General features: G+C 38.9%; 1 protein-coding gene across 1 annotated transcript in view; it reads left to right on the top strand.

The window, feature by feature from the left end:
• adam19a (ADAM metallopeptidase domain 19a) overlaps positions 1-20,725 on the top strand; it is a 124,932-nt gene that overhangs the window by 54,388 nt on the left and 49,819 nt on the right. The window lies entirely within an intron of this gene.

Here is a 20,725-nt window from a genome sequence, read left to right as displayed (position 1 = left end):
TCCTGTTCTCTGGGAAACACAATCCTTACTACAACAGAGGACATTTTTGCCCAAACCTATTCATAATCTCTGTGTTATTTTTCTTCTGTTCCTTCAGATATTAGTAAACATTCCTCCACATTACCTTCAGCCCCTGTTATATAACACAAATAACTGTTAATGAAAATGGCGATGTTGTGGCATTATTAACCATCTCTCCAAGACATAAAAGAAAATAGAAACACCAATGTAAAGCCACTTATCAGCCATGGCACGTGGCCAATACAGCCTGAAGGCTCTGTGGCACAGAGTTTGCCAGCATCCTGAGGGACACAGCACCATTCTTCCACAAGAAACTCAATCAACTCACACTTGGCTGATGGAGGTACTGTAGAAATCAGTGTCTCGGGCATTGTTCCACAATATGCCATACATTTTTAAAGGGTTTGTACTCTGTAAACGCTGTGGAGGTCTTGGTGGGCTGTTTCTGATGAAAATGGCTGCTTCTCCTCTTGCTTGAAATTGATCTGCAGTGGCTCACCTGTCACCTGCCTTGCACTTTGAACTGATCCACGGGTATTGTGATCCTGGACGTGCGTTTCTGCCCTTTGTTGCCCTGTGCAGATGATTTCCCTGGGAGATCCACACTGACAACATCTTAGACGCCATTCTGCAGGAGTTCTGAGTTTGAGGGGTTCAGTCATAGTCCCACAGGTTGCGGCTTCACCCCACTGGCTCCTCGGCCAAGCACAGGCACCAGATACAGTACCTGAACCTGCAGTTGCTCTTTTGCTGAGAAGGATTGTTGCTGCATCATGTTCTTGTCTTAGTCACTGAAACTCCTGCCAAATGCACCCCAACAATCACCCTCTTTCATAGTCACTGAGGTCTCCTCTTGCAGTCATGCAGTTATATATACTGTAGATAACCAGGCCTGTCCAGCATTTTTGTACCGTACATTACTGTAAGCATGCTGGGATATTACTTGCTCTTGCTTAATTAACACATGACACTTGTGTGGAAACCCTTGCTTTCAATATACATACTTGGTGCCCCTTTGTTTGGCCACTGTCTTCAGCAATTAACACCCCAAACTTTTATTGAGAATGAGAGCGTACATCATTTCTCCCTCCAGTCTGAAAAGAAATTGCCCGGGTATGGTAAGTGGCCCCTTATGTGGACGGTACAGTAGTTCCTTAGCAGAGACTTGATTTGACACTTCACGGCTCTTTACCAGTCATTCAGGTCAGCCATCTCTATAGCCCTTCTTATACAAAGAATTAAATGAAATGAGGACGATTGTGTTGTCCATAGCACATACTCACAGGAGTTTTCTAAAAGCCATTGGGATTTAATGATTTAAAAATTTTTTTTTTAGTAGTACATCTGCAGCAGCAGCTTCATAACTGTGGAGAATGTCCTTGCAAATCTCCATTGGGGATTTGTCTCAGCATAGATTTATTAGGGACGCTGGCTCTTTCTTTGTGCTTGGCTACGGAAGTCTGCAGATTTAGGAAATAAAGTTATTGTGAATGTGTGATCTGCTAAGGAGACTCTAATACTCTCTTCCTGGGCATGCTGTATAGCGGCTTCTGTCTTGTTTTAAAGTTGCAAGTATTTTGCAGATTGTGTGGCCAGGAGATGTTTTATGGCAGGAGCTCCTCCAATAAAAATGATATGATATGATGCTATAAAAATGAATTAACTAAGACGGTTTTAATATTTTTTTCTGGTGAATTAACATAGAAGCTTTCATTTTGACTGGAAATGTCTAGTGTGCTACTCTTTATACTAAACTCCAGGCATGATCGCTAAGAATTAATTAATTCATCCAATTAATTCATTAAGAATTCACTTATTCATCTAATTAATGTGTGAGGAAAAATTGTTTGCTGTGTTACTGTACGTATGTTTGCATTGGATTTAAATTTTCCCCTGTAGTGATATTTAGATATATGTGATTTGTATGATATTCAATATTGTATAACCAAGCGGTGGCAGTGTAGCTAAGGATCTGCGCCTGTGGCTGGAAGGTTGCTGGTTCAAGTTCTGCGGCCGGCGGAGGAATCCTACTCCGCTGGGCCCCTGAGCAAGGCCCTTAACCCTAGCTGCTCCGGGGGCGCCATATAAATGGCTGATCCTGCGCTCTGACCCCAAACTTCTCTCCCTGTCTGTGTGCCTGGGTGTCTCATGGAGAGCAAGCTAGGGTACGCAAAAAGACAAATTCCTAATGCAAGAAATTGTATATGGCTAATAAAGTGATCTTATCATCAATTTCCCTACGGGATTAATAAAGTATCATCTATCTATCTATATCTGTGGAATACATCTAAATACTGTACATTGCTAAACCCAGTATAGAATGCTGTCCACAATTCCAGCTCATTACTTTAACACATTACTTTGCTTTGTGGAGCCTACACTGAGATTAATAAACAGCTTTGTCACACTAATGAAATAAATACGATTCCTCCATGATCACTGTGGTATAATAGTATGAATTATAGCCTTGTATTACTGCACTGTTGTTATCTGCTGATTTGTTGTGGTGTATGAGAACAGTTGTGTGTGTTCTCATACAGATTGCTCCAGATCTGAGTGTTGCTGCTCTTAATTTGATAACCACATGACCTGACTACAAACGCTTTTATTTAGAAAAGGGAGAATTTCCAGAGACAGGTCATTGAGGTCAAGTGAGCATATCATGGAGAATAAAAAAGATGCTTGTCTCTGCATGGATTATATTAAACATGTGACTACCCATGTTGTGGTAGGCAAATACATCCCGGAATGTGAATGTTTTTCTATACCCAAAGAAAGCCATGTTAAACTGTTGGCCTTAAATGTGATCTGTAAAGTTGTGATGAAAGAAAAGTTTCAGTGTATACTTCAGTCTCCAATAATAGACTGTGAAGTGGGTGGGAGTGGATCTGAGAATACTTTATCTTTTGATACTGACACAGAGTTCTGAGGCCTGTTTTAAACAGTTCAAACATACTGTCAGCAGGACTGCAAGGCTAACAAGTGTATCTAATTGTGAGACATTCTTTCTGTATCACCCTAATACCTGAAAACCATGAGTCAGACTCTCTTTGATAATGCTGGCCTATTTTAGTGGCATCAGACTTTGAGAAAGATATAGGAAAGATTGTCTCCATTCTCCAGTTTTCAACTGAATTACTCAATAGTACAATTTATTAAGGATAATTATTATAACTGTTTCAGATTTTCATGGCATTCAGAAGAAAATTATATTTGGCCATGTCCATCTGGGGTTGAAAGGGTTTTGGTAACCCAAACTGGTTTATTGTCTGACTGGAAACATACTGGAAACTAATGCTAAGGCACAATCTGATGATGCTGAAACCTGTTCCCGGAACAAGCTGAGTTAAATATATTGGCTGTTTGCTGCAGGGCTCATGGGATACTGTCACCACTTACTGTAGAAGCCATGCTATGGACTCTGACATTCAACTCCAGTCATTTTTGGCAGCAGAAGCATTACAGGAGCCCAAAATAGGCTTCCTGATCTCTTGTTCTCTTCAAGCAGTGGGTCACAACTAATATCTCGGAGGACTGTGGTGTTTTGCAGGTATCTTTACACAGCCCGGGGAAAAACGTAAAACAGCGTTAAACCTCTGCAGATCGGCAAATGATTAGTTGAATTAGAAACAGGTAAAGGTTCATTCCATGCTCCTGTGTTTCATGTCCTCACACCTGACGAAGGCTGCAAACATTGTGCTTATAGTTCAGGTGGGTAGCTGCGTCAGCATGCGTAGGCTGCAAAGGAACAAGTAATAGGTTTATTCCATGCTGAAAAAAAGAAGAAGAGAAGAAGAGTTAAATATATTAACTCTTCTGTGTTCTCTTTCTTCTTTTTTTCAGCATGGAATAAACCTATTACTTGAACATTGTGCTTATTTCCTTTCCTTTACCGTTCAGCACAGACTGAACCTTTCCCTGTTCCTTCACAGCCGAAGCATGCTGTCGCAGCACCCTAATTGATTAGTTGAATTGGAAAACTGAAATTTGAGACTGAAATTGGAAAGTGAAATCTCGAATATCCTCAGGTCCCTGTTCAGACCCACCACCTGTCTAGAAGACAGCCTTTAAGACTTGGCTCATCTGTTTCACCTGATCACAGATCTGCATCATAGAGCCCCAGTTCCCAGCCTTCAAGACAGTGGTCTTTGGGATTGCTTTCTGTTCTACTGACATGTGCCAGATGCAGCGTGCTTGCACCTGGAATTATGTCGAAGACCTATCAGCTGTGTGCTTGCCACAATGGGCCTGATTTTCACATCGTGCTTCCTGAGACAGACTCAGCTCAGTGTTCTCCTCGTTGAAATTTGTCACGACTGCCCAAACAGGAGTTAACACTCTTCCAGGGTTGTGGATGTGGGAAGATTGTAAATAATGCACGACGGGATTAGTGGTTTGGCTGGGGTGCACACTGCGCCATCCGGAACAAAGGTGAGCCGCACTGCAAGGAGCGGTGAGCTCAGCAGGTGGTCAGGCTGAGCTGCTGAAAATAGGTCAGCCAAGCTGGGTTCCAATGCGTTTGAATGAGCATGTTGCTCAGTGCTCTGCGGGGGGAGTAGGGGGGAGGGCTGCATATGATGGAGTTTTTCCATTTCCTCTGTAGCACCCTGCTGAGCCCATCCCTGCAGGATATCCAGCATGGAGAAGGGCTGGCTCGTGTTAAAGTTTGGTGCAGTGCCAGCCGTGCAGTGCCAGTATCAACTGGAGAGCATGCGAAAGCTGTTCAGATAGCGCACGCATAAATGTATGCTCACTGTGTGACGCGAGAGTGGGCTCGTGCCTGTAATCGTCCGCTTTCTTGAAATGTCCCTTTCTTTTTCTTTCAGGGCATCAACCAGTAGTTGTTTCTCGCAGTCTTGTTGTCTTGTTAAAAAAATCAAACTTAAAATGATTCACCCCTTTCCCCCATAACAGAAAAGCACAACTTGAAGCAGCCACAGTTTTGCAGTGCGGTGATTATTATAGACTTAGTACAAAAACCTCATAAGCGGACTGGACTGTCGTACAGCCATAAAAGGACAATGAATGCACAGGTTTGGAGGTGTCAGCTCCATCAGGCTGCCGTAAGAGTGTGTCTGTATGACAGTGATCTTCAGGGCCTCACTAAAGAAAGGGCTAGAGATCCCAAGAACAACAGAGGTTTTTTTATTTCCGCACTGTTGCTGGAACTGACCCTTACAAACGCAGTTTTTTTACTTTAACGCAGCTCAGTTTTCTTGAATCTTTGAGCTTGACTGGCTGGAATGAAGAGTAACCTGAAATCACTGTTTCCGTTTATGGTGCGCTCTTATGAGTGTCTAGAAATTAGTTTTAATTCCAGTGTACAAAAATATACTTTAGATATAAGTTTGGATTTTTATTTTACAAATTCAATTCAGACACTGAAATGTATAAAAATGAATAAAATGCTTTTATTCGTTGCTTCTGTGGGAGAAATATGTTTTAACCTCATCCTCCACAAAGTGATTCAATTACAGAGTTTGTGGGAGGAATTTTAAATGCATTGCTACATTTTACTTTATTGTGTTTTTTCACACAGCTTTCAGTTAATGGGATATCTTTTGAAACAATTACTTTTTCGACAATTAACAATTAAGAGGTCTAACTTTTACAGCTAGTTAATTTATTTTAATATTTATGAATTCATTTTGGCAGAAAATACTCAAGAGTCTAATAATGGAAGTCTGAACTTCATACAAAACACAGCAATACGGGGAGAATACTGGAATATTTTATATGAATCCAGTTTTAACTGAACTAAAAATTATTTGTGAAAGTTTACAAAAGCAGCCTGCAGTAAACCTGAATGCAGCTGAAGAGTTAAAATGCATGAATATTCAATTGCGAAAATCTAGCACTAAAATACGAATGCAAGTATGCAAGTCTTATGTTTTACACAAATTTCTTGAGTACTGTTGTAGTGCCAAGCTAAGCATTTGTTATGTTTACATAACACATTGTCAAGAGACATATTACTTGTGTGAACACTCATAAGCAGTCCTTTTCCTGATGGGAAAACAGAGGAAAGGAAATCAGTCATTCCAGTCTTACATTGAAAACAGCTGGAGGATGCTGGATGAGGTAACATACTACAGAACGGCCTAACCTTTCTGTTGAGTCGAGTTTGGATTTGAGCCAGTAAAGGAAATGTTGGGAGAAATAACTGCTGGCCTTGTAGCTTTGGCTTAGAAAAGCCAGTAATATCCTGGAGTGTTTTTTTTCTCAATATCCTTCCTTCATTGGTACTCCAATCCAGTCTGAAAAATGCCCATAAAAGACTTCTTCAAAGCTCATATTTTCATGGCTTCAGTCTAAAATTGCCCACCCCAACCAAAAGTGTAAATGAAGTCAACAAACAAGTTGAGGTTAATTCCATGGTGAAGAGTAGAAAGAAGCAGAAGAAATGTTTTGATGTTGAGCCTTCTTCAGGTGTGAAGTTTTTAGCATGGAATTAACTTTAACTTGTTCCTTTGCAACCAAGGCACACTGACACAGTTCCCCACTTGAACCGCTTAAATAAATCTAGCTCATTAAAACAAATTTTGAATTGTTATATAAATGAAAACATCTTTGTTTTCTGCAGTCTTGCTGTCTGCTGTAGACAGGATATTGTATCAGACGGTTGCTGTGATTCACTGGAAACGTAGAGCCGTGCTCTGTAAGTAATGGAGAGTTGGCAGGCTGTGTGTGGTGTGCACTTTCAAAGTATTTTAAATTTCCAACATGTACACAGAAGTTCATGTAAAATTTAAAAGAATCTGAAAATATCTAAAAAGGGGCTCAAAGGTCATGTTAGGTAAATGGTATTAAGATGAGCCGAGACTGATGTTTGCATTACTGTATTTCACATGGGATCCTTAATATAGACTTAAACACCCAGTACGACTGGGGTGAGTTCCCAATTAAGTAAAACTGCAATTATATATTTTTTTATTTATGAGTGAGTCCTATTATGCTTTTGGAGATAAATCCATTTTCTGTTCATCCCATTACAAGAGCTGTGTTTGAGTGGACTCCTGTTTTGGACACTGTCCCATGGCCAGTATTTCCTTTTTTATTTGTCATGCGGTGGAGTCATTTGGAAAGTCTGGCATATTTGCTTGACCTTTATTTTGTTAATGAGTTCTCCAAGGACCAAATCTTTACAGAACTTTAACATAAATCATAAATAAATCCTGCAGCAGCGTTTTGGAAAAATAGCACAATAATAAATATTTAAAGTTCATTATTTATTCATTTCACCTATATCTTATTTCTTAAAATCCTGTCTTATTTATAGTTTAAAATGCTTTTTTTTTCAATTTTAAAGGCAAGGTGTGGAGCACTGCTTTTTATTTCTTGTCCCAGGGAACAACTGGATTATTTCATTGTAGTTGTCGTTGCTTGTTCATTCAGCCTTCAGTCTTGAAAGAAGCTGGGATATGGTCTTCATCAGCATAGCTGGGTGACCTCTTCCATACACACACAAGCCTGTGTGTAAAACAATGCCTTGTATTCTCAGTATTAAATGTTGTGTGCAGTATTCAAGTGGTCTCTGTGTCTGTCCAATGGGATGACTTTGACCTTGAGGACTCTGAATACCTAAATGATGCCCCCTCATTGAAACAATGGAAACAAGAAAACATTCTTTGAAGTTCAGTAATATATTTGTTCCATTCTATATTTTTTAAATATCGTGATCATCATGATCTAAATTCTACACAGTATTCTAAGTGAGGTATTGCTTGTTGATTGTATAATTGTATAATTCTAACAGGAAATCTTTCAGTGTATTACCTGTTAACTGAAGGATTTTTAATGTTGCACACACAATACAAATGGAACCAAGTCCATTTCTTACAGTATTATAATGCAATAGCTGTGTCCTGGAAAATATCCTGTTACATAAACGTGTTATAGAAACCATGGGTTCGAAGGGAATTAAGGTTTTAGGCAGTAGAGTGTGGATTCACAGTAATAGAGGTATTTTTCTATAGTAATTGTTCATATTATTAGTTTGAATTTATTCTGCATAATCCAGCTGTAACAGTGTGGGAGTGAGTGGAGCTGTGGCGAACACCGGTAATAGTCAACTCCCCTAACTGGGGGACAGAAGCACTGGGGTGAGGTCAGCAGGGACCGAAAATAACACCAGAAAAGGGTGAAAATTAAACACAAAGGCAAAAAGAAAGGTGTGCTGCTGCGGCGCGACCTCCAGGCCAGGCGTAGCCTATTAAACAGGGTCCAGCCTGGTAGAGCAGGGTGCGTAAGGCCAAAAAAAAAAAAATAGAAACTCAGTGTGTGTCTGCCCCGGTGAAGAGACCTGTGACAGGACAGGCAAAAAGAACAAGAAAAGAAAAAGAAGAATAATGCCTTATGAGGGTGCTCTCCCCTCCGGGATTGCTGGTGAAATGATACTCCCCTTCTGGGGGTGGTCCTGCTCGTCCCTTCCGGGGGCGTCCATTGTGTCTTTATAGGGCCTTCACAGCTAGGGCTCATCCTCTAGGACATCCTCCGGGAAAGCTACAGAGGCGAGGTGTCGCCCTTCCTCCAGGGCTCCGCCTCCACACTGGACACGCCCCCACGTAATACCACAGAGCAAACAGATAAAACAGATAAAAACAGAAGGCGTGGTAAGCTTCAATATTTACAGTGGTGAGATTCTACACTACAGGAGGGTGAGAGAGCAAACAATTAATCAAATAAGGCACAAATCAAGACATCATACAGTATGCATCAGTATTTACATTGCTGAGTGAAGATTATGTACTTTCATTTCTTTCTGATCACTTTATAACATCTTCATAACCTTGCCAACTCACTGTAACGGGAATATATATATCAGAACTAAAAAGATGCACAGCATTGCGGCGTATACAGATTGGCCAAAGACTGACACCGATGTAAGCGAATACCCAGCATCCCAAGCACGTTTTGCTGCGCTGAGGCTGCTGCGCCAACTCTGTTTTACTCTGTGCTATGACTAGTCGCAGTATACTTGAGTCATGATCTACCCAAGACTCACCCGCGCTTTGGAAATGGCCAAACCTTGTTATAGAAACACACGTAACAGCAGAAATGACTGTATTTATAAATCAATACATTTCATTTGTGTTTTATGTAAAGTTATGGAGACAGTGAGAAGCTCTAAACGAGAGGATCATTATGTGGAAATAAGGTCCTAGTTGATAGTCAGCATGGACTTAGATAAGGTTGGTCTTCCTTAACATTTTTTTCCAAGTTGAGCAAGCAGTAGCATTTTTTAAGATGGTGTTTCATAACATTCTTCTAAAAAAGTTTGTCTTGATTTTTTTTATCTAAACCTTACTTTGCAACATGTGTATCATGGTATTGTAACGCAACGGGGGCTCAGGCGGGCGCCCTTGCCGCATTAGGTCGGCCCCTGCACCGTCCGGGGCTCGAACCCGGGACTTCCGCGTCTCTCTGCAGCGACCTAGCCCCGTGAGCCAAAGAGAGATCTCTCCACAGCCCAGTAGCTGTGGTCCTGCTATCACAGGGAAGGGCGGTGACGTCACCCGCTCTGGTACGCCGGCTCTTACACACAGTGCTTGTCGGCCGTAAGCGTTACACTCTCCCCCGCTTAAATCGCCGTCCCCGGCGAAGGGCTATCCCGCCCCGCTTCTGACACCAATGTAACGCAACGGGGGCTCAGGCGGGCGCCCTTGCCGCATTAGGTCGGCCCCTGCACCGTCCGGGGCTCGAACCCGGGACTTCCGCGTCTCTCTGCAGCGACCTAGCCCCGTGAGCCAAAGAGAGATCTCTCCACAGCCCAGTAGCTGTGGTCCTGCTATCACAGGGAAGGGCGGTGACGTCACCCGCTCTGGTACGCCGGCTCTTACACACAGTGCTTGTCGGCCGTAAGCGTTACAGTATTATTTGTTAACTATTCTATTCTAAATAGGTGATATAAACCGGCAAGAGCAGCGGTCCTAATACAGAACCCTGTGGTACTCCACTAATGACATCATCCCAGCTAGAGCAGACATCTGTACTCTGTTTCTATTAACCAGCTCTTAATACAAGACATGGCGACTGTCTGCAATTTAATAATCAGTATTTTGCGAGGAACTTTATCAGAAGTATTCTGAGAATCTAGCTGTACCATATAATATCGTCATTTGTACTTGTTACTGATGTTATTTGTTCAAAGAAATCAAGTTATACAAGACATACCTCTTCTGTATACTGTCATCTAAGATATGTATATTGTAGCCCACTAGTTTACAGTAGTTCTAATTATCAATTACATAACCTTACATGTAATAGTAGTATGTAAGTTAAACTATTTTTTAAATTTGCATGTCATAGTAAATATTTAACTAATACTTGGTCTTTAATTACTTGGATCCTTTTTATATATAGTTGCTACATTAATTTAATTGTCTTGAGTGACTCATAATAAAAATTGTATTTGTAGAGAGATTTTCATCTGAAGGCACTGGATGTACAGTATACAGCAGATGTTGTCCCATTTCATCCACAGCTGAAGTGCAGCTTCCACCTTACTGACATGCAGTAGCCATTTTAATAAATGATCTGGAGGTGAAAGAGGTGACCTGATAATGCCCCAGTATAGTGATGGGGACACTACTGTAAAAAAGGCCCGTCCTTCGGATAAGACATAAAACCGAGGTCGCGATTCTCAATGGTCGTTAAAATCCCAGGATGTTTCTTGAAAAAAGTAAGGGCGTTAACCCCTGTGTCCTGTCCTAATTTACCTGTAAACAACTTTGAGTGGAGTGTCCAGAAAAGTGCAATATATGTAATATATATATATATGCAATATATGTAAGGAATTGTTATTGTTGTTGAAATCAGGCTCTACAAGGTGGTAAGGTAATACTTGTCATGGGTTTATACTTGTGTACAGTATATTCATTTATTTGCTGGTTTGACCACAGACCCCCAACAACAGAAAAATACAGTATTTTTCAGACTCTTGTTCACATAAGTTCAGCTGGTAGAATATTATCAGCACCTGGAGTTCTGTTTATCTGAACTGCCTATCCTAGTACCTGTGAGTATCCTATACTAATACAACTTTATATATAACGTCTTTGTTCAGACTAGGGCCTAGGACACTTGAGTGAAATAGTGTTGTTCATCCTGCCAGCTGGCAGGAGTGTTTTAGTCAAGCAGATAATTGAAATAATAATTTCATGATACATTGTCTTGTAATTAATTATAGCATTAATTGCAAACTTCCTTTAATTTGACTTTCTGATATTTGTGTGTAGGAGAGGACCTGTTGTACTCATGAATAATTAATATAACACTTGAATGAATAAAGACCCTAACACTTGTTTTGTAGGGAATGCACTTCTTTTATCACTTTTAAGTGCTTAAGAATAACATCTGGAAAAACTCTAAGTCATTTAGAGTGCCTTTAACTTTAACACTGCAAATTTACTACGGGTAATAATGGTAGTAATTGTCTGATCCAGACAGATTCATTATGGATGTTAGTAGCACTTGAAGGTTTCTTTGTCTGCAGGAGGAAGGCCATTCAGGACATTTTATGTTGGTATTTTCTCATCAAAGCCTTCAGTTGGATTTCATCAAGTCATTTTCTTTGATTGTGTTTTCTGAGGGGGAACTGACAAGTATGCACTACACAGCTGCCTTCTTTCCCTTATTTGTTGCAGGTGCTCAAATAATTCTGCCAGAGTTGCATACTCCTCTCAGGCATGTTTACACGTGAGCATCAATGAGGCTTAATGACCTTCTGCACAGGAAAAGGACTTAATCACTTCAGGATTCACTCCAGGAGTGTTTTGGGCTAGAAAGGGACAGAGGGTCACTCATTGATTCCCGACAGATGGTGACACACCAAGGTTTTTCTCAAGGAGCAACATTTTCTTTTAATCATTTAAGTGAACGTGTACCGTAGGATTTTGGTTTGGCAGGCAGTGTAGTTTGTTTTGCCTAAAAAGGTTATTTATCTTTTCCCCGTCTTGCATGTTTTCCAAAACACTCTTAACAGAGCCTATTTTTTTCCATTCTTTCTCTTAGAGTACTGTATGTAAAATAATAAAATCAACACAAGACATTAACAATCATTTGAAAAAAGCATGATGAGATTATATTTATTAGAAATTATAATTATCCCTAGTATTGCCAGTGTCATGTCAGTGTTGTAACTTTTCTTTTCTTTTTTTGTATTTCTAAAACATTTATATTGATGTGAAAGTATGATAATATTTTGAAATGCAGTTGGTTGTTCCCTAATTACTAATGTCTCTGCTAGGCATTGACAGTATTTTTGTTATACCTACCTAATCTGGATTAGCAGGTGTGTATTTTTCAGATCTTGGTTCATACAGTACCTACGAACACTGTGGCTGCCCACAATGGAGAATGAAAGGAAGGTAGACAGAATTCTCTGAGCCCACATTTGAGTCATTTGTCTTTTATCAGAGCCACCACAGCTTCTGTTGGCCTACAATTACAAGTGACCATGCACGACTGGCCTAGTGTCACAGTTTTCCCAAGTAACTGTGCACGACTGGCCTAGTGTCACAGTTTTCCCAAGTAACTGTGCACCACTGGCCTAGTGTCACAGTTTTCCCAAGCGAGGAATACTTGGTGACACAGGTGCAGCCATCTAGAATGCACAAGGTGTTAGTTGACATCATAGTATTTTTATTTTTTCGAATAATCTGATGCTGGACTGCACAACTCAGTAAACTGCAAGTAAAACTGGTGCAGTAAATCTTTAAAGTACAGCAGCTGTGTGTGATTATCAGACAAATCAGCACAGTATTAAATGTTTATTCACTCATTAGTGCTTTTGTGCGCTAATCAAAATGTATGCAGACTGTAGTAGCAACAAACAATTTCATTAAATACAATTATGATACACATGTAAAAAATAAAAAGGCCCGATTAAACTAGGTTTTGAATAGTGATTAGAATAAATTTGTCAGTCGCATACTGTCAATTGCAGATACAAGTCAGTCTAAATAAAGGGTTTTTCTTTTAATTTAAAAAGATTTAATCCAATATTCATACAAGATGCATAAATTGTAACCTATTTTGAGTTTGTGGGATTCAAATAAATGTGGGAAAATTTTTTGAAAAACTTTACAATGGTGGTTTTATAAACATCAGAGCACTGAAAGAAAACAAAGCTGGAGGAGATCAATAGAGCTACGTCCAGACCGCATGCACATAACTAATTTTAATGTTTTATTTTACAAAACTGAAAAAAAAACAAAGATATGAGTTCACAGACATTCTGTTTTCCTTATGTGTTAATTTGGTGACACAGGACACAAGAATATGTGAAGCAGTCTGTAGAAGAGAATTAACTCACAGTTGTTCACAAACGTCCAGGGGCTTAATTCTAACAATTCTACATACAGTATAAACTGATAATATAAAACAGAATTAATGCATTACAACATCTTCTCACCTCAGACATGATTTTAATTTTCTGAGTGCTCCGCAGCCTTGTGTTCACCAATATTTGGAAGAACATGAAAGTCTGGTAATATAATTATTGCACATTTGTTCTTTCAGTTCTTCATCCCAGATTTTGATGATTGCTGTAATGAGCTCTTGCTTTGTGGTTGGTTTTGCCATCTTTAGAAATGTAATCTTTGATGGAGTGCCAAGCCATCTCTATTGGATTTAATTCAGGGGATTCTGGTGGCATTTTCACCGAATGTATTTCCTCTTCTTTAATATTGTTTCTGTGTATTTCAGGTCGCTTTCTGAACTAAATGGTACTTAGATCCATAATGCTCCCTGATGTTATTGCTTTTTAAAACAGTACAAGGATGCAGTACAGAAATGTGTAAAATAGACCAGTTTCAGAAAATACTAATGTCTGTTTAGTTATTGTCTGTGCTCTGCCGTTCCGGGTTTTTCCCAATCCAATAAAAATTCAATGAGGACCAGAGATTTTAAAGAGCAGAAACCACATTTGGGTACCACACTGCAATATTTACAACAAAATGTATTGGATTTATAATATGCCTTTTAGTTTTTTTTCACATCGTAGTTTCGAAAAACACTTTGCATTTGGTTTCACTTCCCCTGCAAGCAATTCCTGTACAACATCAGTACTTTTAATTATTTGTTTTCTTTATATATAATATTACTATATTATATTGATCTTTCTTTGCAGTTTCAGTAAAAATATGACTTCCGATTGCATAAAACCATCACTAAGTAATGCTTGTAGTTTTTAATTTGGCTCGTGGTATTAAATACAAGAAAAAAGAAACTGCATTGCCCACTCTCCTCCACACTCAGTCATCCAGTCAGAGCAGCGCATTGGCGGGTCAGTGGTGGAACTCTTGCTTGGCATGTAGGAGGTCTGGGCTCTATTTCCAGCCAATTCATGCGCTATGATTTCTTTAACAAGCTGTCCCTTGGGAATAACGGAGATTGTCACTAATAAAAACTAAATATAATAAATCATAGTCATACTGTATTGACATTTTTATTATTTTTATTTGTCACGGTGTGTTAATATTAGAAATAAAAGTAGGAACAACTAATAGATAAACTGAATCACCATTTGATTCAGAATTGTCATTGTTTTTAATAACTGAATACAACTATCCAGAAATTTGTTTAATTTAACACAATAACTGATTTATAGTCACTTTTAAGATAAAACATAGAGGCTGTGAGGATTAAAAGCATCTCTATTTTACTAGCTCTATACTATGGAGATTTCTCCATGCAAGTGTGTGAGCCCTACAACAAAAACATCCTTTTTATACCTATGATTAAGAAATTAATGAATCAGAGAAGGAAGAGAAGTATAAAACACTCAAGAAAAATTGATTGGGGAAAAACTGCCTTTCCCAGAAATCCAAGGTTCTGCTTCCTTGGGTACTGCATACTTATATAGTATAACTTATATCTGTTCATACCTTGTATATACCTTGCTTTTTATTTTCAGCTACCACTTCTATCTGTATAAATACATTATATTTATATTCATGACAACATTTGGAATCGGTATTACAATTTGGGAATTTTTATTTTAACTTTTAGTTTAATGATTCCATAACGTATCTTACATATTAAGTGGATTTAAAGAAGTAAAACAGATTAAACGAAACTACCGTTTCACTGACATCTAACACACCACAAGTGCCACCTTTCGATCTTCTTTGGGCAGTGAAGTGTGAAACGCGGCATGCCAAAACACCACAGTGCACCACAGTTTGCTTACCGGTAACATCAGCTTTGATACACATTCTGAAAAAAACTGGCAGCTCCGAATTGATATATATGTACAGAATGTGAGGAAACATAAATTTTATAGGAACTTAATTCGTAAGAACACTGAGAATATTATTTCATTTTCATAGCATTTTGTTACTTGAGCAACAATACCTTCTGATTCTCCTTTTTAAAAATAAGGAACTAGACAGTTGCTACGGTTTTTCATTATGAAGTGTTACTTTGCCAAAGGTGTTTCCTGCTGGTTAAACAACAGGCTTGTGAGGCAGGCTTGTGCCACTTCCTATTCTATCAGTTCAAACGTTCCCGCAGCTGCAGGTGGCTTCCTGTTGACGGGAAGGTCCACTCTCTGCAGATGCCGATGAGAAGATGAATGTACCCAAAGCCTGCATGTACAAGGTTGTTAATCTTTGATGCAGCATTGAGTCCTCTCTCTAGGGCACATTCCTTGAGCTCCTCATCCTTCAAAAAATAACTTGCAAAGGGAGGTGTGGAACCATGAAATGAAATCAAACTTTCTTTTTATTTTCAGCCAAGAAAGAGTTTTAAAACCGCAGAGAGCCAAATACCATCTGGATTGTAGTGGCTGGTGAATCTCACAATAGAGCTGTAAAACCAGCTCTTCTTTCATTTAGCAAATAGGGCAGTTTTTTTTTTTCCATTTTCTCATATTAAGAATATGTCAACAGCCCAACTGGGGAAACAGTGTAGCAGTGGTTAGGGCTGTGGCCTCCAGCATAGAGCGGTGGGGGTTCAAATCTTGGGTGTGGCAGAGCTGTTGAACTCTTGAGCAAGGTGCTTTAATCAGATTGTTATAGTATGCTCCCTGCTGTTGAGATAGGTCCCCAGATTGTGACTCAACAGCTAAAATAAATAAAGGAATAAATGATGTGCACATAGCAATGCCTGAGGGATAAAAGTGTTGCTCTCAGCTGTTGGCATTTGTGCTGTACTCATATGCTTTCCTTTTTTCCACATAAAAATATGCATTTATTTCCCTGTCAGGGCTGTGTTTACCGCTGATAAAAGAAAAAACAGAATGACATGCATGTAGTGGTTGGGCTCAAGTGTTTGCTAAGAAGCTCAGAATGTGATGGACTGAATAGCAATCCTTTTGGGCTGCAATGTGTCTTTTCCCTCTGGTTATTTACAGTGTCTAATAATACACATGAAAGCAGTGCCTGAGGAGCAATAACAGGTCCGGAACAGCAGAGTAAACTGGAGCTGTGGATGTGCTTGTCGCTCTCTGCGTTATGAATTATTGTTTTGTATGCTGGGATGCTTTCTGTGGAAATTATAGTAAAAGTAATTATATGAGGTCAGCAGTTTACCTGCCCTGTTTAAAATTATGCAACACTATTTAAAATGACATATTAGATATTCCATAAGTTTCATTCAATTAGATTCAATTAGATGTGTTCGTGAGCTGTGTATATTTGAAGGAGCTCTCTTATTGTTATTTGTTGTTTGCTGTCACTGCAGGATTATTCAACACACATATGGGGAGTGAGGAACAGAGTCCACGTGCTCTATTCATACTGTAAATGATAGATGAAACATTAGTGGCCATAGCCACTTGTTCAACTCCAATTGTAAACCATAAAGCACTACTGAAATGAGTCATTAAACCCCAACGCCATGAGCCTACTGTTCTTAAATATGAACAACAGCAAACACCATTGATAACCTTCTTTTGTCAAGTCTAAATGAATGACAGCCTCAAACTCAGAAGGTAATTGAATATTTTTTAAAGATGCCTTTGCCATGAAATTAAAATAACCACAAATATCGCATTTATTGCACTGAGGTGCTCTGTTGTATACAGAGTTAATCACATTGCCTAATATTTTGAAAACTAATGTATAGTTTTGCATCTGTCTTATTGTTATGCCATTGATGTGATGGCATCTCACCTAGAGCATTTGTTTTTAATTTTTGCCATATACAGAAGCTCTCATTTCCTCTGTAAGCTCAGATTTTAGACTTTATAGTTTTCCTTCATTGCATCAACACTTGTTCAGCTAATAATGGTTTTTCACTGCCCGTCCCCGTGTGTCAAATAGTTTATTTTATGTTTTTATATTTTTTGTAGCACCACAGGTAGTGCTGAAGGAACATTTAGTGTGCTTCTGAACTGAACAGAGTTCATTCTTGAATGACTACATTCTCATTCAACAAATGCATAGATATAGTCACCCATTTTCACAGATAATGTTCATTATTTTGTCACAAAAACTGATTCACATGGAATACCGAAACCCAAGAATTAAGTGTATTGAAGAATTAAGTGTATTTAAGATTACTGACTATTTTTGTCAGAGCAGACTTGGCTTGATCCAGCTTGGTTGAGGGTGAACCCTCTGGCACAGGACAGGCAGAGTGAGGAAATGACAGTGGGGTGGAGGAGGGATACAAAAAGTTGTTTTTTTAATGAACAAAATGACATCAAGAATGAGTCTGATTTAGAACAGCTGAGGCCAATTGGACTTAACTGCCATTACCCTTCCCAGACTTGCATTCCCAACTCCCCTTAACTCCGATCGTCAGCGAGTATTTTTGTCAACAGTGTTTATTAACTTGCACAAGTCTCTCATACTCCATGGGAGCACAATAAGTAGAGACGGGTATTTTAAGTCTTCCTTTTCTTCTCTCTCTGCACCAAGCAGTTGAGTCACCCACATATTAATAATATTAAAGTCAGTAATATGCCCTTAATCTAACTGACTGCCTGAGTAAGAAACCCTCCCCCCACTTTAGCGGATGCGTTTCCTGAATCATATGTGCAGTCACCTGACTAGATTTGATTGGACTGCAGCCTCCCAATGTGACTTCTCTTCTGAGTGTCTTTCACATAAAAAGTACAGCTTGCATAATGGGTGAATTATGGGCTGGCTCGTATATGGGATTTAGATTTAGACTGATCTTCAGGGCAGTGTTACCCGCTCTGAGCATGGTGAGAAACTGAGTTCCTTGTGATTTTCTACTAAAATTCTGAATTCAAATTATGATTCTTTCAAGTACTCATACTCTTCCCACCCTCATAAAAGTGTTCAGCTTGAGCCTTCAGGTTTCATTTAAATAATGTGTATATATTAATTCAAATTCAATACAATAGAACATCATCAGAAGGGGGTACATACATTTGTATACTTATTATAAACAATACCTTTGAGGTCTGGGTTATGTGCAGATTTAAAAAACTACCATCTTTTGGGCAGTGGCACATTTTACTGTCGATTGTTCTAATCCTGCAACTCCATTATCCAAAAAGAACAGAGAGTGGGCTTTCACAGTGTTATCCACAGGCAAAACAGTTCTCTCTTGTTCACTGAGCAAACCAATCTCCCCTGCTTCTATTCTGCCTACCTGACCAGCTCTAGACTCACACACCTCCTCTGATCTCTTGGTCTTGGTCTCTACATCTGCCACATTCCTAATTTAAACATTAATTGTGTAATTTATTCCCTAATTCCTCACAAGTTATCCTACACTTTTGACACTCTTACTCATTTACCCAGAACTTAATTAACAAAGGTAAACCAGAAGGTTCATTTGATAAGTGTGTCTTATACCCTGCACAACTAAGTGAACATCCCATGGTTTGGATCTCTAGGAAGTGAAAATATTAACACTAGTTAGGTGTTAGGTCTAGACTCTTAGAGACACCTCCACTGTCACCTGCTTCAGCCTTTAACAATATATGTGCATCATTTCTATTTCAACACATCGGAATATCATTACAAGGTGGGGAATACTTTTGCAATGCACTGCATAAAATGCCTTTGAGGTACATATATGTGGTCTGGATTAGATCACATTGTTCACTGGTTTATGTTTAAGTTAGTTTTAAAACAAGCAGGTTCTAAACCGACAATTTCCAAGTCTGTTGGTAGGGCTGCCATATTTGCTGAAGTACTTCAAGTAGGGAGCTGCGTCAGCATGAGTAGGCTGCAAAGGAGCAGTAAAGGTTTATTACACGGTGAAAACAGAAGAAGAGAAACACAACGTTTCGGCTGTGAAGCCTTCTTTGGGTGTGTCACCTGATGTTACTCAAAGAAGGCTTCACAGCCGAAACGTTGTGTTTCTTCTCTTTTCAGCATGCCATATTTGCTTATCTGCTTATCTAACTGGGTCAGGTAAATAGCAATAAGCAAAGGAAGGTATATACTGTATATACTGTATATTTCACAATAGGGCAGTCACTGCTGAGCACTTTGACATAAACTGAGTATGAAAAGACAATTCAAAATGAAGACAAGAAACCTCTTTTATAAACCAAAAAAGACCTTAATTCACCTAGATTTACTAAACTTCAATTTGTCAGTCAGCACAAAGATGATCAAAAGATGGCAATATAATGTGTTGGAATAATTTGGATTACAGGGCTCCAGCCATCTCTAATGGGCTCAAGAGCCTTTTCACATCTATGTTTCTCATTTTTTAAATCTTAACATCTCTCATACAGTGGCCTGACCTGCATTTGATGCATTCAGTGTATTTTCTTTCTTTTGTATTTCACTGCGTCATTCATGAAGAAAACTTTTACCAGGCTGAACTTGAGTCTTTTCATCTCTTTGTTGTTTTGAAATCCATGGCTCCTTTCTTGGATGATGAATCAATTTATTTTACTGTGGATTTCTGCGTTATTAACAAAAGATGCTGCATCTCCTCAGATATGAAATTCAGACACACAAACAAGAATAATACATTACAGGCTTTTTTTGCCAGTTTATCCGTCTCATTAAACACAATAAAACATTTTAAATTATTTGTACAAATCATATTTAATTTCCTTTATGTGCAATATTAATGAAAAATCTATTCCATTATTGACTTCTATGAAGTTTTTTTTTTTTTTATTTGCCCAAGACATTCAGAATCACAGCCTACTCTGCAGAAAATAAATCTTATCTTATCTGGGTGGTTTGGGTAATGCTTTGTAACTGACAAAACTGAACCTGTGATTTTTAGAATGGTAATTTAAAAGACAAGATTATTTAAACCTCAGATGCTTTGATTTCTTTCTTCAATATCCCAATGAAGTGGTGTCTGAATTATTTAGGGGGATTTCTGTCATTTTTTGCTCAAAGGAGCCATTCCACTCCAAGAATTGCTGGTGTTTACCTGTCTGGGTGTCACTGTAATGTTCAACCCAGATTTACTGTCCCAGCACCCTGCTTTCAAGTCAATGTTTTTTCAAGAAATTGTTTTTAAGAAACTATTTTTGGGTAAAATAAACACTGTGGTTCACCAAAAAGTGTCAAAAACAACCAGCACCCCAACAGAAGACAAACGGTACAGGATGTAAGAAATGAATCAACCCGAAAGTATGAGTGACAAAGATACACACTTAGAGATGGGAGATAAAGAACCTGTCGATGATCTGTTCATCCTTACAGATCCTTACAATTTCATACAGGAAATAAAAACGTTATCTGTTACTTAATTATCTGTTATTTAATTCTAGGCACAGGTAGAGGTAAAGGTTCATTCCGTGGTG

Source organism: Lepisosteus oculatus, chromosome 1, assembly GCF_040954835.1.
Source record: "Lepisosteus oculatus isolate fLepOcu1 chromosome 1, fLepOcu1.hap2, whole genome shotgun sequence".
Classification (NCBI taxonomy): Eukaryota; Metazoa; Chordata; class Actinopteri; order Semionotiformes; family Lepisosteidae; genus Lepisosteus; species Lepisosteus oculatus.
This window is presented reverse-complemented; position numbering and strand designations above follow the sequence as displayed.